This window comes from Microcaecilia unicolor, chromosome 11, assembly GCF_901765095.1.
Source record: "Microcaecilia unicolor chromosome 11, aMicUni1.1, whole genome shotgun sequence".
Taxonomy (NCBI): Eukaryota; Metazoa; Chordata; class Amphibia; order Gymnophiona; family Siphonopidae; genus Microcaecilia; species Microcaecilia unicolor.
Window position 1 is genome coordinate 93,862,956 of NC_044041.1, and position 17,584 is coordinate 93,880,539.

General features: G+C 45.1%; 1 protein-coding gene across 1 annotated transcript in view; it reads right to left on the minus strand.

Moving 5' to 3' along the window:
• ARHGEF18 (Rho/Rac guanine nucleotide exchange factor 18) overlaps positions 1–8,140 on the minus strand; it is a 182,958-nt gene extending 174,818 nt beyond the window's left edge. Inside the window, 1 exon segment of the mRNA XM_030217703.1 lies at positions 8,080–8,140. The gene's annotated coding sequence lies outside the window, so the exon portion shown is untranslated.
• Positions 8,141–17,584: the final 9,444 nt, after the last annotated feature.

The window sequence follows — 17,584 nt, forward strand, 5'->3', positions numbered from 1 at the left end:
AAATCATTGCAATTCAGTTTAGACTGGGCAGGCTGGTTCTGTTGTGGGGGCTGCAGTAGGCTGTTTATTATACTGAACAACTGCTCGGTTGAATTGGCAGCCTGTGCAATGCATTGCGAGAAATACTGTTTTTTGGTAGCTGTTAATGCTTGTTGGTACTTTGCCATGTGCTTCCTACAGTTTAGTCTGTCTTCATCCAGGCGAGATTTGCACCATCTCCTTTCCAGTTTCCATCCTTCGCATTTAAGGATCCGAAGTTCTGGAGAAAACCAAGGTGAGCGTTTGTAAGTGGGGCATAAGACGGGGCATAAGACCTTTTTTAGTGGTGCTGTTTTCTCTAAGGTCTTGGCTAAGTGTGTATTCCAGATGTCAACTTGTTCTGACACTGTTGTTGTCTTTTCATCCACATGTGGCTAGTCCAAAGCCTCTAGGAAATTCTCAGCAGTCAGCTTTTTTTTGTCTCTGATCTCCTTCCAAACTCTGGGAGGTGCCATTTGTTTTAGGTGTCCACTTATGGAGAATTTAATTAGAAAATGGTCTGACCATGATAGGGGTGTTATTTCAATACTGTTATTCCAGAAAATATCCACCCCTTTGTAGAATACCAAGTCTAGTATGTGACCCTTTTTGTGGGTTGGAGAATCCTAGTGCTGTCATCGTGTCCAAGAAGGCAGCTGTGGTGGTATCTGTGGTTTTGATTTATTTATTTGTTGCATTTGTATCCCACATTTTCCCACCTTTTTGCAGGCTCAATGTGGCTTACATATTGCCTTTAACAGCGTTAGCCGATTCCGGTCTGAACAAATACATGGTACGAATGAATACAAGGTGATGTGTAGATTGAAGTCTCCCATGATCACCAGCCTAGGGTAATTCAGGGTCACTTGAGTAATCAAGTCTAGGAGTTCTTGCACAGATAATGTGTTATTACGAGGTGCTCTGTAAACCATGAGCAGCCAGATTGGTTTCTCGTCTTCAAGTTGTATTAAAAGAGTTTCAGATTCATGTAGCTGGGGGATGGATATTCTGCGCAGTTTGATTGTATCTCGAACCAAGACTGCTACCCCTCCACCCCGTCTTCCTGGTCTTGGTTGATGTTGGATGTTGAAACCTCTTGGGCATAGTTCAGCCAGTGGTAAACCCCCACTTTCATCTAGCCAGGTTTCACTTATTTCTAGGATATCAAGATGCTGTTAATTTATGGCATCGTGGATCACCGAGGATTTCTTTGCAGCTGATCTGGCATTCACCAGTCCTATAGTTCCCAAGGGTGGTCTGGGGGTAGTTTTGGTGTGGCAATGAGGTGATCTTTTAAGTACTGTTATGTAGGTGTTTGACCTCTTGCACTTTTGCCTTCTCTTTGGTTTATGGGGGTTATGGTTTACTCTCCCACACACCACTGGGATGCTTGATTGATGTTTGAGCCCAGTGGGGAATCAATTTCTACCTCTGAGATTTTTGAATGTCTCCATCATATCCCCTTTCCCCTAACTCTCTTCTCCATTAGAGCAGTGCATCTTAACTTTTTCCAGTCGGGTTTTCAGGGTTACCACAATGGCTATGCATGAGAAATTTACATATACTAGAAACCCATCTCATGCATATTCATTGTGGTAATCCTGAAGTCTCCACTGGCCAGCTGTGCCTCTAGGACAGGGTTGAAAAGCACAGCTCTAGAACAGAGATTCTCAATCCAGTCCTTGGGACACATCAAGCCAGTCTGTTTTTTCAAGATATCCATAATGAATATACATGAGATAAATTTGCATGCACTGCCTCCATTGTTTGCAAATCTGTCTCATGCATATTCATTGTAGGTATCCTGACTAGCTAGGTGTCTCCTGAGTTGAGAATCCCTGCTCTAGTGTACTCATATAACTTTTGGTACAGAGTCCACACCAGTTGGAAGCCTTCTTCAGGATTGCCTCAAGCCTTTTCCCTATGCTTTCTGCAGTGTGCCCTCCAGTATGGGATTCTACATATAACAAGTCACACGCATTTGGCATATGATACCCACATCTGAACCCTGCCTCCAGATCAAGCACATAAGTGTGTGAATCTCACACATTGTCGGCCTCTGCTTTTCCTGCCCCCACTCCAGCAGGCTGGTCCAGCATCTATCAATTTTCTGGTTGAGGCTCCCGCAGTCTGCCAAACTTGCTTAAGGTCATCGCTGGTAGCACTGAAGAGATGCTGCTTCCAGTTAATGCAGGGGCCTTTCTTCTGACTCTCCTGCCTCCAGAAACCAGAAGTACTGTCAGAAGAGGCGGGAGTGGCAGAAGAAAGGCCCCTGCATTGGCCAGAAGAAGCATCTGTTCAGCGCTACCGGTGGCGGCTTCAAGAAAGTTTGGCAGACCTCGGGAGCCTCAGCGAGGAAAGTCAGATGTTGGGCCAGGCTGCAGGAGTAGGGGAAGAAAAGGGAGAGAGTGTCAGGGGGAGTGGTGAGAGAAGAAGAGATGTCAGGATGGTGATGGAGAGGGAGGGGCGAGAGAAGAAGAGATGCCAGGATGGTGATGGGGAGGGAGGGGGGAGAGAAGAAGAGATGCCAGGATAGTTATAGGGAGGGGGGGGGAGAGAAGAAGAGATGCCAGGATGGTGGGGAGAGAAGGAAGAGAGATGCCGGACCTCCAAAGGGAAGATGGAACAAGAGTGAGGGAAGAGAGAGGAACAATTGCTGGACCCCTGGGGAGTGGGGGTGCAAAAGAAGAGAAGGAGAGATGCTGGCCTGACGGGGGACAGGAGGGAGAGGAAGAGATGCTGGTATGTTGGGGAGGGGAACAGGCATAGGGACACAGAAGAGTTCTGTTTGACAGGGCAAGAATAGAGACACAGAGAGGGGAGATGCTCAACATGGTGGCAAGATAGGGGCAAGGACACAGAGGTGATGCCGCGTAGGGTGGATAGGGATACAGAGAGAGAAGATGGATGGTGGACATGGAGAGAAAAGAAGTGCCGAACAAAGAGACCCTGGCAAGACAGTTAAGAGAAGATAGAGGCAGAAAGCAGAGACAGGGACCAACACAATTAGAAAAGTAAAATTACCAGACAACAAAGGCAGAAACAAATGTTATTTTCTATTTATTGATTAGAATATGTCAGTTTTTGGCATGTACATATGCTAGAGCTGGTTTAAGACATGCAGGGGTCCACGACAGAAATCTCGCTCATTGGTTTTACATCTCCAGCATTGCACTGGTAAATCTCCAGCTTTGGGATGGGCCACCCTTGGTGTCTCTGGGATTCTAGGGCAGGGGTAGGCAACTCTGGTCCTCAAGAATCCCTCCCAGGCATCAGGTTTTTAGGATATCCACAATGAATATGCAGGAGATAGATTGGCATGTCTTGCCTCCTTGGTTTGCAAATCTGTTTCTTGCATATTCATTGTTGATATCTTGAAAACCTGACACCTGGGGCTCTCGAGGATTGGAGTTGCCTATCTCTGTTCTAGGGGATATCTCACCAGCTGGCATTGCTTGTTAGCAGTGGATAACTGGTGCCAGAGGTTCTTACAAGGACCAGAAAACGAGCTAAATGTTTTGAGGGTACTTTTGTACACATATATATTGTAGCATTTTTCCACAAAGAAAATACCAGAGTAGCTTCTCTTTAAAAATGATTTGATACATGGAAAATAAAGTACCTGCTTTAACTGAGGGTTGAAAACAGAGCAAAGCACTGTGACATGTTGTTTCCCACATACCTTGGCATCACCTCCTTTAACTGCCACTAAAAATAAATGCTTTGAAGTGACAGGCACTAGCAAAAAAAAAGTTTTGGCTCCTTATTGGATTTTCCGACTTTTTCCAGATTTGCAGGAGTTATCTTTGGTTTGTTTCACACCTTCTCTTTAATACAAATCTTTTGACATGCATTAGAACTTTTAATCACTCACAAATTCATTGTATGTGCATTAGTTTGTAGGTTAATATGTATTAAATTGATTTTGCATACCCTACAGTTTTGAAGGCACACTAATTTATTTCTTATACAATTTCTGCACCACTCTTACAAATGAATATCTGTTCGGTGTGGTTTGTACATACTGTTAAAACAGTATTTAGTTTTCAGTTTTGTCCACTTAAACACAGCCAAACGTATCCCTGTACCTACCCCATGGGGAATAAGCATGTTTTTGGTTTCTTTCTAAAAGTGTTTTAAAAAAACTGTACTTCCTTAAGGCTCAGAGAAAGTCCACGCTGGACTGGCCACTGTTGGAAACAGGATGCTGGGCTTGATGGACCTTTGGTCTTTCCCAGTATGGCAATACTTATGCACTTATGTATTTATGTATATAACAGTAAGGGAAAATATACAATATATAGCTGTATGTATTTTCCCCTTTGCTGTTCCTAACAGTGCATCAGTGGCTGTATCTAAATGGTGGCTGGCAGCCTTCTTTTTTGCCAGCCCATAAGAGTAAATGGTTGGTGCTTGTGTTTTGTTGTTGTTGTTTTTTTATTTTTATTTTATTTTTTAGCCATCTGGGTCTCCAGGCTACACTTCTGACCTGCTGTTTTTTCCTATGTGCTTACTGCACCTGTTCTAGTGCAGGGATACTCAGACCTTATGGTACCAGATCCAGCCAGTGGATTAGAGCAGTTTCTGAAAAGGAAGCCTAGACGCAGGGGAGGAGTTGAACCTTTTGAATGGGTGTTGCTAGTGGCAGTAGTATACTCCCCCAAGGAAGATTTAAACTCTGACTTTGCCACCAAAAGCCTATCTTTGGAACCTCTCCTGCCACTGATCATACCTGTCAAGTGACAGCCCCATTCCTGCCAGTGCCTGCAGCTGACCCTGTCTATACCCAGCCGATTAGAACTTGCAAAGAGCAAGGGTTCAGAGACTGGGGCAAGTGACGGGATCTGAAATCTGGTGCTGGCTTGCTATAGTGAAGAGGTTTGGGGACCCTTCCCACCAGTGGCGTTCCTGGGGGGGGGAGGGCGGTGGGGGCGGTCTGCCCTGGGTGCACGCCGCTGGGGGGGGTGCCGCGCGTGCCTGTCCGCCGTTCGTTCCATGCGCCTTCTGCCCCGGAACAGGTTACTTCCTGTTCTGGGGCAGAGGGAGCATGGAATGAACGACGGACAGGCGCGCGCGGCACCCCCCAGCAGCGTGCACCCAGGCGGGGGGTTCTTTCGCGGGGGGGGGTGTCCTTTCGCAGGGGGGTCGCGCTGCATCCGGGGGGGGCGCTGCACCCGGGGGGGCGGGGCGCATCGGCGATCCGCCCTGGATGTCAGCCCCCCTAGGAACGCCACTGCTTCCCACTCCATACTCTCTTGTGGAAGAAGTAAGGGGAGTCTCTGGACATTCAGCCTCCCCACCCAGACAACCCATACACCTATCGGACACTACATCTGTGGCAGAGTGGAGGAAGTTTAAGATAATAAAACATCTTTGAAGGGGTGAACAAACATGTGGATAAAGGGGAAAGGGAAATGGGACTTGATATACTGCCTTTCTGAGGTTTTTGCAACTGCATTCAAAGTGGTTTACATATTCAGGTACTTATTTTATACCAGGGGCAATGGAGGGTTAAGTGACTTGCCCAGAGTCACAAGGAGCTGCAGTGGGAATCCAACTCAGTTCCCCAGGATCAAAGTCCACTGCACTAACCACTAGGCTACTCCTTTCCCTGGTTGATATTGTGTATCTGGATTTTCAAAAGGCGTTTGACAAAGTACCTCATGAAAGACTCCAGAGGAAATTGGAGAGTCATGGGATAGGAGGTAGTGTCCTATTGTGGATAAAATCTGGTTAAAAGATAGAAAACAGAGAGTAGGGTTAAATGGTCAGTGCTCTCAATGGAGAAGGGTAGATAATGGAGTTCCCCAGGGGTCTGTGCTGGGACCGTTGCTTTTTAACATATTTATAAATGATCTAGAGATGGGAGTAACTAGTGAGGTAATTAAATTTGCTGACGACACAAAGTTATTCAAAGTTGTTAAATCGCAAGAGGATTGTGAAAAATTACAAGAGGACCTTATGAGGCTGGGAGACTGGGCATCCAAATGGCAGATGACGTTTAATGTGAGCAAGTGCAAAGTAATGCATGTGGAAAAGAGGAACTCAAATTATAGCTACGTAATGCAAGGTTCCACATTAGGAGTCACTGACCAGGAAAAGGATCTATGCGTCATCGTTGATCTGTTGAAACCCTCTGCTCAGTGTGCAGCGTCAGCTAAGAAAGCAAGTAGAATGTTAGATATTATTAGGAAAGGAATGGAAAACATAAATGAGGATGTTATAATGCCTTTATATCGCTCCATGGTGCGACTGCAGCTCAAATATTGTATGCAATTCTGGTCACTGTATCTCAAAAAAGATAAAGTGGAATAAGAAAAGGTACAGTGAAGGGCAACAAAAATGATAAAGGGGATGGGATGACTTCGCTATGAAGAAAAGCTAAAGTGGCTAGGGAGAAAAGATGGCTGAGGGGAGATATGATAGAGGTCTATAAAATAATGAGTGGAGTGGAACGGGTAGATGTGAATTGCTTGTTTACTCTTTCCAAAAATACTGGGCCTAGAGGTTACTCAATGAAGCTACAAAGTAGTAAATTTAAAGCAAATCTGAGAAAATATTTCTTCACTCAACATGTAAATTCCAGAATTCGTTGCCATAGAATGTAGTAAAAGCAGTTAACTTAGCGGGGTCTAAAAAAAGTTTGGATAGCTTCCTAAAAGAAAAGTCCATAAGCCATTATTAAAATGGATTTGGGGAAATTCCACTGTTTATTTCTAGGATAAGCAGCATAAAATGTATTTTACTGTTTTGGGATCTTGCCAGGTACTTGTAACCTGGATTGGCCACTGCTGGAAACAGGATGCTGGGCTTGATGGACTTTCGGTCTGTCCCAGTATGGCAATACTTATGTACTTATGTAACAGGCTACAGCAGCAAAAAGGTATTTAAGTAATGCATGTGGTCATCAACTTGTTTTAAAATGTAAATCTCACTGAACTGTGCTGTCAACTCCCTGAATATCATCAGCCTACCTGACGTAGCCTTAGCATATAAGAAGTGTGAGCAGGATAAATGGATATTCGCTGTAAATAATTTGGTGTTTGGTTTGACTTTTGTTTTCATTATTCCTGTGCTTCATCAAATGACAGTACAGTAAAGTTTCCAGTTTTAAGTTAGCTCATGATGTGGTCTGGAGTTTTGTGTCGATGGACAGTCTGATACCTTGCTTGCTTAGCCTTCCAGCCTTAAGATTGGCCCCGGCCCTGGTCCCACCAAATAAATAACTTATGTGCCCCTTCTCCCACCTTTCGGGCAGTGTCTAGGCGTTTGCCTAGGCACTTCCAAAAAAGGGGCTTACACATATTTCTGGCCAAAACGGTGGAAAAAGTTTTGTTCCAGAGCAATATATGCAGGTAAATAGCCGCGTGAAAACCTAGGGGCCCTTTTACAAAGGCGCACTGAAAAATGGCCTGCAGTAGTGTAGACGCATGTTTTGGGCGCGCGCAGAATCATTTTTCAGTGCACCTGTAAAAAATGTCTTTTTAAAATTTTTGCCAAAAATGGACGTGCAGCAAAATGAAAATTGCTGCACGTCCATTTTGGGTCTGAGACCTTACCGCCAGCCATTGACCTAGCGGTAAGGTCTCACGCGGTAACCGGGCGGTAATGGTCTATCTGTGTAAAATGCCGATTACCGCCCGTGCACCAGAAAATAAAAATATTTTCCAGCGTGCGTAGCAGACGCGCGTCAAAAATGAAATTACCGCAAGGGCCATGCGGTAGCTGGGCGGTAACTCAAAATTGACAAGTGGTGGGTGCGCGTACCTATGCGGCTTAGTAAAAGGGCCCCCCCTAGTATATCTTTGGCCAGTTTAAAGGTAACTGGCTATTTCTGAATACCGACTTAGCCAGTTATCTTTAAACCAGCAAAAAAAATAAACCAAATCAATGCCGATCACCGGAAACAGCCCAACATTGAATATACAGGCTTAGCACCAACCACGGGAGTTAGCCAGTCTAACTCTCATGGTCTGACTATTGGCCCCTATCTTTATAATTGGTGACTCTGTTAACTGGGATTATTATTGCAAGATGTCACTGGACCATCGATGGTGTTACCTTATTCTCCCGGTCACCACCAGCGTCTACTTGATGCAGATCAGTACTAATGGTAGCTATTTCCACACTCCGGGTTCTTTCACACTCTTTCCAGGCTTCAAATGCACCTTTTGGCAAATTCAGAGACTGAGTGGGGCAAAGACCAGGTGGCCGCTCACTGCCATCCTCCCCGTCACTGTCCATCTCTGAGGCATCCAGGCTTAACCTTAGGAAAGGGATTAAAAGGCAAGCAGAGTGAGAAATGAATTTATGCAGCCCCTTTCTATTTAATCAGAATAACCAAGTGCTTTACACTATCGTACAGGTGGCCATCTCATGGATGGAGGACATGGCTCGTGAATTTGTTCCCAAACCTGCTCAGTCCCCAGAGACACAAGATTGCCAATTTGTCTAGGTCTCCCTCATTTTCAAAGCACTTAGCCTCCCAAAGTTCCATAGAAACCTATGGAACTTAGCCTCCCAAAGTGCTTTGAAAATATGCCTCTTTGCCACCTTCAGGACCTTCTCACAGGATTAATACAGTAATATAGAGCAATTCATCTCCTAGGAATGCAGGGCTCAGGAGATCGGTGTGGGGGTGTGGGGTGCTGAGCCTATCACCTTTAGGACTAGAGGACTTCTGATTGGACAAAGGGATACAGTAACATCTCTAGGACTGGAGGACACAGGGGATAGGCACAGGAATAAAGAGACTGTCACCTCTAATATTAGAAGGCTCAGGACCCCTGAGGAATAGGCACAGGGGTACAAGAATGGACACAAAGATAAAGAACCTGTCAACTCTAGACTGGAGTGCTCAGGGGATGGATTCAAGGATACAGAATATATTACCTCTAGGGCTGGAGGGCTCAGGGGATGGACATATGGATACAGAGCTTGGAGGGATACAGAGGGCTAGAAAGGTCAGGGGTAGAGGGTGACCAAAACCACTTTTTTCTGTTTCAGCCAAACCAAATCTGCGACCAAAATACGTTGCTCAGTTTTAGCCCAAACTGAAGCCAAACCTGAAACTAGCCACTACAGCCCCTACAGAGTTTCAGTCTTGGCTCATGAATGGGAGTGGCCCCCTCCTGGACCCCCCTACCAGTGCCTCTCTTCCACACATAGCCCTCCTTCCCCCGGATCTATCTTTCAATCCAGTGGTAGTAAAGAGATATAGGGTCGTGAATTTGATATGCCACTGTTCTGTGATACAACCAAAGTGCTTTATATATAGTATATGCAGGTGCTTCCTAGTGGGCTCATAATTTAAATTTTGTATGTGGGGTGATAGAGGGTTAAGTGACTTGCCCAGGTTCACAAGGAGCTGCAGTGGGAATTCAACTCAGTCCCCCAAGTTCTCAGGCCACTGCATTAACCATTGGACTACTCCTAGGACTCTTCATGTGACTGGGGATTGCTCCTGCCCATGGCGGCTCTAATCTCAAAATGGCTGCTGTGACCTCTAGTGGCAGTTTTGCAAGACTGCCACTGGAGGTCATAGCAGCCATTTTGACAGCAGAGCTGGCATGGGCAGGAACGACTAGGGATCACTCCTGCCCCAACTATGCCACTGGACCACCAGTAAGGAAGACCGGGGGGGCTACCTCTGTTTGGGAGGAAGAGAGAGAGGGGCTATTTCTGTTTGGAGAGGGGGATAGAGGGAGCAGGGGCTGGCCCTGTTCTAGGGAATGAGCAGGGGACACAGCATTAAGTTTTGGTTTCAGCTGAAAAGACACAGGCATATTCAGCCGAAATCAAAACAAGACTGAATAATGGCTTTCAGGTTGGTTTTGATACTGAACCTAACCGATATTCAGTTGGCCTCCACTCCACTGTTTCTGGCCACTTAAATTGCTTTGAATATCAACCCCAAAGTCCAGAATGTTTGAGTTTTTTTTAGAGCTGTCAATCAGGAACATTTCATTAAAAAATGGTAATCACACCATTCAGAGCCTCCTAGGTTCTCCCATCCCTTATAGCTGCCTATATCCACTGTTATCCAGCATTAGTCCGGTTCTGGCACCCTGACCTGGGTTTTATTCTGCCTGTCTTCATGCCCCATACTCCACACAAACTAATAAGAATCCTCAGCATAAAGGCAGAATTATTAATAGCTCAGAGAAGTGAAGCCGCTGCCTGCTGAGGATGAGCCAGAATCCTAGCCGGCCTTTCATCATCTCAGCGGACACCCTATAAGGAGGGAGAGAGGAAAGCTGGCCTTTTGGATCTGAAGTTCTGGTCTTGCTGGCAGGTCCGTGCAGCAATTTGGAAGACATAGTACAGCCTAAGTCACACAGGCTAATCACTCATCTCTTCTGGCTGCCAAAAGAGACTGCAGGATTTTTTTTTCTAATATACAGTTTACGATGTTCTTGGAAGAGAGAACTATCCAGCTGTTTCCACAGGGAACATTTCCACACCTTGGTGATAATTATTAATATCTTGTCTTACCTCGTAGTTTGACTATATTTTATTTTTGTTTAACAACTTATCCACATGTCTCACAGTCAGCTCTCCTGTCTCACTCTGTGCCGTAGTCCCACCACCCCACATTTAATCCCTCTTTCCTAATGTGCCACACTCCCCACCATCATCACCACATAAAGATCCAAACAAATGATCTATGCAGCCTGCCATATGGATCCAGCTGTTTGACTTATTTTCACAGTTTAATCTAACTAGATGCCATTACTTATAAGCCTTCATAGACCTAAGAACATGTGTCATAAAGGATCAGACCACTGAGTCCAGCATCTTGTCTTTCACAGTGGCCCTTGTTGTTACTAGGAAATGATGGCAGACCCCAAATATTTGTTCCTTGCAGCTCACACCTAGGGACATAGGAGCCGGCTCTGTGGGTGCTTGAGCACGAGCACCTCCAATATTGAGAAAATTCCTTGTATGTGTCCAGGGAGTGGTTATTTCCACTTGGTTTAGCACCCCCAATAATTTTGAAAAGTTGGCTCCTACGCCTAGGGATAAGGGTTGGCTTTCCAAGTCTACCTGCATAATAATTATTTATGGACTTTTCCTCTAGGAACTTGTCCAAATCCCTTTTCTGGATGCACTGACCATCTTCTGGAAATAAATTCCACAGCTTGATTGTTCATCGAGTGTCAGACTTGTGAGTTCTTGTACCAAGTAGAGCACTGCCGAGCCTAGTACTCAGACCAGGTTCTGCTTGGCGGCTGGAAAACCCCAGATTTCACCTGCGCTGACAGCCAATCCCCAGAGGTTGAGTCCCTAGGTGCGGGCGGCCTGCAGGGCTTACGAGATGGAGCAGGAAGCGGGGTGATGAACATGACGGCCAGACAGGCAGCAGGCAAAAGAGTAATCCAGGTACAGGCAAAGTCAGAAGGCAGGCAGCAGGTCAAGAGAGTAATTCAGGTACAGGCAGAGTCAATAGGCAGGCAGCCGGCAAGAGAGTAATCCAGGTACAGGCAGAGTCAGTAGGCAGGCAGCACACACGAGAGTAATCCAGGTACAGGCAGGGTCAGTAGGCAGGCAGCAGACACGAGAGTAATCCAGGTATAGGCAAAGTCAGCAACGAAGAACAAAGTAGAGGAGAAGCACACTACTGAGCAAGTAACACCTACCAAAGTAGAAGCTGAAGCATCGAGTCCAGGGAGAACTCAGCTGATAAAGTGCTGGCGTCTGACATCAGCAGGGACCAGCAGGGAGAAGAGGCACAGCCATAGGACAAGAGCAGGGGAAGGAGGAACCAGAAGACCAATAGGAGAGAAGCAAGGGAACCAGGCAGAGGGAGAGCATACCCAGGTAGATGGAAGCAAAGCAATCAAGGAGCCTGGAAGCCAGGCAGAGAGAGAACAGAAACAGGTGCATGAAAGCAAAGCAATTAAGGAGCCTGCAACCACCGCTCTCTGAACAAACCCAGAGAAGGACTACACACACATAGCTCAGGCAGTGCCAGTCAAGTGTGCGTGTCGACGGGACCCCGCATAGCCTGAGGACGCCGCTTGCGTTGAGGTAGGGGACATGACATTGAGTGGAAAAAAATACTTTTTCCAATTTGTTTTAAATCTGCTAGCTGTTAGTTTCATGAAGACCAAATGAAGACTAAAATTTTATGGTTTGGTAATTTTGACTCGTTGCCAACCTGAGAATTAATTTTGGACACAGGAGAAATATTACATTTTGAAAAAGAAGCAAGAGTTTGGGGGCTATTTTAGATTCTAAATTGACTTTTGAATCCAAAATTAACCACCTTACTACAAAGTTCTTTTTAAAACTGCCCCAGAGCTATCAGACCATCCTTGAATAAGGAAAGCTTTAAAATTATTACACAATCTATACTCCTTCCTCAGATGGATTATTGCAATTCTTTGTACTGTACTCTGTCATCAAAGTTGCAGAGAAAGCTGCAGCTTTTGCAGAATATGGCAGCTAGGCTCATTTTTAGTCTGGGTAGATTTGACAGAATTACACCCCTTGTTAGGTTCTTTACGTTGGCTTCCAGTTAATGCATGAATAGCTTTTAAAATAGGCTGTTTGATTTTTAAATCATTTTACGGATTGAATTCTGAAGGTGTTACTAAGATATTACACTTCTCTAGTAATCAGTTAATAGTACACAGGATTCACAAAATGAAACTCAGTTTCCCTTCCCTTAAAGGAATCGAATACAAGAAACAGGTTGAACTGTCTTTTCCCTTTCAGTGAGCTAGATTATGGAATAGTTTCCCTTGGCAGGTTAGAGTATTACCTATCTATTTCCTATTTCAGAAATTTCTCGAAACATATCTCTATTCTAAATGACGTTAAGTATGTTTTATTAATGGTGTATTACTATATTTTGTAATTTCCCTCTACTGTTTAGGTTTATTCTTTTATTATCCAGGTAGAATCCTGTGAAATAATGCGGAATATAAGATCCCTGATGGTATGGTATGGTCCAGTCCCCCTCTCCCTTCTAGTAGCATTTGAAAGGTGCCATTCCATCCCACTCCTGACTTCATAAAACTTCCCAGCTTTCTCTCAGGGGACCATTCCATCTGATTTTATAAACCTCTGCTTTACCCCTTCCCAGCTCTCTCTTCCTCAGTCTGAATCTGTTTAGACTTTTTTCATAGGGGACCATTCTATTCCCTTTATCATTTTGCGGCCTCACTCTTTATCTTTCACAGCTTTTTTGTCTTTTTTTTTTTTAAGTTGGATTGACCAAAATGGCACATAATGATTATGATACGGTCAGACCACAGCTCAGTACAGAGGCATTATATTATTTCCTGTTTTATTTTCTATTTTTACTTAACATTTTATTTGCTTTCTTGATTGCTACTGCCACACAGGTACTTACCGACGTATGTTCTCCGTAGGGGACATTGCACTCTCCCAGCTGTATCTCCTTGGATACATAGATCTCACCAGGATGGGAAACATCTCCTGGTCTTTGTCTATTTCTTCTTGCTTTCCTGGGCTAGGCAGACCTGCGTTGTTGCTGCCATTATCCTGGGGCACAGTACGACAGGGGGACAGTAAAGGACAGCTATCTTTCCCATAATTCTCTGGACAACTGAAAACTGAGCGGTAGGTTAAATCAACCCCCTTCTTTTCTAAGCTCGCATTGTGCTCATCCACTGATGAACTGAAGCCTGAGGAGAGCCCTGTAGTCATCCCTTGCGATGTGATGGTTTGAGGTACATTTAGAAGGCCCAAGTCTTTATAATACTCGCTTCCCTGCAGAAGGGGGTCAAGGGAAGTGATGTCCTCACTGCTGCTTATCAGATCCACAGTGCTTTCATCCAGATCCACTGAAGAATCATCCTGCTGAGGGAAGATCGGTTTAGTAAAGAGTTCATTAATACAGCAGCCAATATGGGGGTTATCAGATGGCTCCCAGTGGTGACTTTAAGTGTTCTAGCAATTAAGGAAGGTGATTGTATTAACCTGGTAATTTCTATAGGATTGTAGTCCAACTTGTCTTAGAGGAAATCTACAAGTCCATAGATGCAAAACCAGCAGCCAATCTTTAGGTTGTTAGTTCACCCCAGGGCAAGATCTAGGGTTGGTGGGGGGGGGGGGGGGGGGGGAGGGGAGGGAGGAGACACAACTTCCACGATCACCTGCCTACACCAACAGCACATTAGAGGGAGATGTTGCTATTCTGGGCAATAAATCTTCCATGGACGGAAGCTGTCGTGAAGGTATTTGTTATACATATTAATGTATTTATTCCCATGGAAACCAAGGTAGCTGACAGAACTCCAGGAACCCAATCTGTGGAGCTCCAGCAGTTGCTGAGTGAGTCTAGGTACACCTTTTCAATCCTGGTCCACTATTGGATGAGTTCCCTCAAACGCTATGGTAATACTGAAGTCGCCTTACCTTTATTCAGAAGATAGTTCCCTAACTGCACCCAAGCCAGCAGGAATGGAAAGAAAAGCTGTTCAATGAGTAGACACAGATTATATCATATCAGCTCAGCCACTTTTGGAACCATCTCCCACTGGCTGGCCTGAATGTCTTGGAATTGGGAAGATCTTGTGGTTCTACCCTTTCATTCCACCCACTAAGCTATTCATCATTAAAACCTCCATGCTGATCCACCACTCCCTAGAATGAGTTTTAAAGGGGCCCATGGTGCTTGATTTAATGTCCTGGTATGTATTCCACTTCAGACATGAAAAATCTGTGTCAAAAGGGACAGGTTAATCCTTTCTGAGTTTACCCAATGGCATGCAAGGATTCACAACTGTGATTTTTATCAAAAGCCGCACAACATCCTTATGCATTGTAACGGAATAAGACGATCAGTGTGTCCCTCAAGTCTTGGAATTCTTGGTTGCCCTACACAAGACCCTGACTAACCCAAGATTCAGAACAGTAGGCGTGGCTAAATAGTAGAAGCATATCTCATCACTATATGTGGGTGGTCTCACTCACCAAACATTAGTAGGGGGCCTGACCTTTTCTCTACCCATCAATCAATCAGCAGTTCTATCCCTGAAAAAAAATCTTGACAGCAAACCCCTATTAACACAAACATAACCTGTTGTGTGTCTGATCATTTTACAAAGAAGTCAAACAGGAAATGGTGGGAGAGGGGAGCAGCTGCTTAGTGTGTGTGTGCTGGGGAGGGGGTTTGGAAAAATGGAGTATCCGATTAGTTACATTTCTTAACCAGAAATTAATTCCTGTGGCATCCAGTGTCCTAAGTAGCAGTGTCATCAGTTACCTTATGATGCAGTGTGGTTATTTCCCATAAGAATCACAAGCTCTATCACATGATATCTCATTATGTCTAACTCCAGAGACTTTAGTAAATGGAACAGGATTTCTCTGAAGGTATCATGTATGATCTGTTATAGAGAATGACATGGGGATGGGGATAGGAACAGAGCTTGTGGGGGCGGGGCGGGGATTGAGACAGAGCCCGCAGGGATGGGGACAAACTTTGGCCCCATCCCCTTGTCATTCTCTAATGCAGACAACGATGTTTTGATTTTTTGGAAAAACAAGCAAAAGTGCTGGCCAAAACTGGCATAACTTGCATGGGGGATCCTGTGCATTCCTGCTACCAGAACATCTTCTGAGAGGACATTTTCTAGTGGGAAGGATTGTGGAAGACTGAATCCTGTTGTGTTGATGACGCATTATTCATCCACAGATTAAAATATCAGAACAGTGCTTCAAAGGGCAAATTTCTCCCCCACTAGGCATACAGAGCAGGTTGTATTTTGTACCCCTGGAAATTTTAAGAGAGTGAATTAGGGTTCCTTGGGGTAATAAAAGTCAGCTATCATTGGGGTTGAAAGGATAGAAGATGGCGGGGGGGGGGGGGGTATTATAGTTGCTCGTTGTTATCCTTGTTTTCTATTTATGATATATAAACAACAGTTGTACAGAATTTTGTTCCTTTTTATACTTTAATAAAAAGATTTAAATATAAAATCATAAGTGTTCGAGGCTTATACAGATGAGGACAGAGCCTGCGGGGATGGGATGGGGACGGAGACAGAGCTCATGGGGATGGGACGGAGACAGAGACAAATTTTATCCCCATGTCATTCTCTAATCTGTTATCGATGTGGAACCATGGGGGGGGGGGGGGGGTTGACAGAATACAAATATTTTAAGGAGTAGATATTCAACCGTGGCAGTCAGCGTTTTTTTTCCCCACTGCCGGCTTTATGCACAGATATTCAAAGCCGGACCATGTCCAGGCACCAGCACTGAATATCCAGACATACGTGGTTGGATAAAACACAGCTGGTTAAGGAAACCACTTTGTTTTTAACTGTTTGCTTCTGTGTTGGGCTTGCTGGAGTTACCCGGGATTTACTACTGCTGGTTTGGAACTGCTTTGATGGGAACTGCCTGTGGCTGAGCAGTTTGCCTGGCCAAGTGCAATACATAGCTTGGCTTGGGAGCCAAGGGAACTCCAAGGAGACTGGCAAGTGAGACCCCTGCCAGCAGAGGGCTGCATTTCAGAATCACCCAGTGGCCGGGAGCTTCACAACTTGTAACCCACTGCTCTAACCCACTAGTTCTCAACCCAGTCTTCAAGATACACTTAGCCAGTTAGAGTTTCAGGATATTCACAGTGAATATGGATGAGATAGATTTGCATGCCCTACTTCCATTGTATGCAAATCCATCACATGCATATTGTGGATATCCTGAAAACCTGACTGGCTAGGTGTATCCCGAGGACTGGGCTGAGAACCCCTGCTCTGTTAAGCCACTCTTCCATGCCTGGTTTTGTCTTAGTGCAGGGGTGGGCAACCTTGGTCCTTGAGGGTCATAACCCAGTGTGATAAACACAGGACTACCGTACCCTGAGAAGGCCGCCAGAGAGCACTCTCCTAGAGAAAATACTGGAAAATGTCATGTCACTAGAGAAAACTCCAATGGGACACCAGGGTAATGACCTGAAGGAGTGGTCCTAGTTCCTGGGGAACTGAGTTCAATTCCCGGCACAGGCAGCTCCTTGTGACTCTGGGCAAGTCACTTAACCCTACATTGCCTGCCGCATTGAGCCTGCCATGAGTGAGAAAGCGCAGGGTACAAATGTAACAAAAATAAAAAATAAATAAAAATTAGAGGGAGCTCCAGCCAAGGCCAGGAACATAGGGGCCGGAGATGACCCATAGCAGAGGTTTCCCCTTTAAGAAAAGGCACTGGAAGAAGGTACTGAACTTTTCTGGGGAGGGGCCTAAATAGATGAGAAGGATTATTAGCAGCCCTATATAAAGAGCACCTCCAGACAGGAGAGGGACCTGAACAGAAAGAGACCTTCAGGAGGAGGAGTTGCAGAAGAAATCTGGCTAAGGGTCCACAGAATTGAAGGGAACCAGCACAGAAAGAAAAGGCACCTGTATTAAGCAGGAGCAAGAAGGTGCTTACCTTGATATGTTGCTAAGGATGCCAAAATGTGAAGAACATTGGGCCTGATGGAACTGAATGCTAGTTAAACTGGACTAACAGCCTTGGGGTGGAGGACAGGACTGTAAAATCAGGGTGATAATTAAAAGTCATGTCCAGGGGAGGAGGCTGTTAGACT